Below are 937 nucleotides of genomic sequence, written 5' to 3'. Positions count from 1 at the left end.
TTTTTTTTTCTTTTGTAACTGGCATTTTATTGGTTGTTTTGAGACCAGTACAAAGACATTATACACAATTTGTACACAATTCTTAATGCATGTACCAAAGTCCCAAAATGGCACGTAGATAATTTGTTTCTAAATTCCAGTGACTTTCCAGCTTTAAATTTAGAGGCAATTTTTTTTAAAAAGAGATGATCAAGTACCGCTATCTTTAAATGTTAGTAAACTGTTACATCTTAAGTCCCACTAATTCACAATTCAATGGCACACATACTACACACTCAAATGTTCAATCCTCCATTGCATGTGACAACGTGATCAGGAACATTGGACAACCACGACCACAGGTGTTACAGAACGCACAGTTCCGACAAGACAGCCATGGTGACAGAAAGGTTTTTCAGGCACAATTCTATTAAGAAAACAAATGTGGAAACAAAATTTTAACTGTTCAAGTCATGCAAATGCACGACAGTGACTCCAAATTGCCATTAAGTATGTTTTGTATTAGGGATACAAAAACTACCCCCTCCCCCATCCCATGGAATGTTATGTTGACACCCAAGACAGTCAAATCTTCCCATAATTCAACATCCCACTATTTTCTGGTTGTACTAAAAATAAACAACCAGTAAATGATTTCACATCCTTAAAAAAAAAAAAAAAGCATTTACACTTTTAAAAATGGGATGAATTGGGATTTCCTTCTTTTTTTTAAATCATTTTACTGGGGGCTCATACAACTCTTATCACAATCCATCCATACATCAATAGTGTAAAGTACATTTGTACATTCATTGCCCTCATCATTCTCAAAACATTTGCTCTCCACTTAAGCCCCCGACATCAGTTCCTCATTTTTCCCCTCCCTCTCCGCTCCCCCCTCCCCATGAACCCTTGATAATTTATAGATTATTATTTTGTCATATCTTACACTCTCCGA

The sequence above is a fragment of the Echinops telfairi genome, unplaced genomic scaffold, assembly GCF_000313985.2.
Source record: "Echinops telfairi isolate 266 unplaced genomic scaffold, ASM31398v2 ScPeMD7_8;HRSCAF=38, whole genome shotgun sequence".
NCBI lineage: Eukaryota > Metazoa > Chordata > Mammalia > Afrosoricida > Tenrecidae > Echinops > Echinops telfairi.
Note: the sequence above shows the minus strand (reverse complement) of the source record.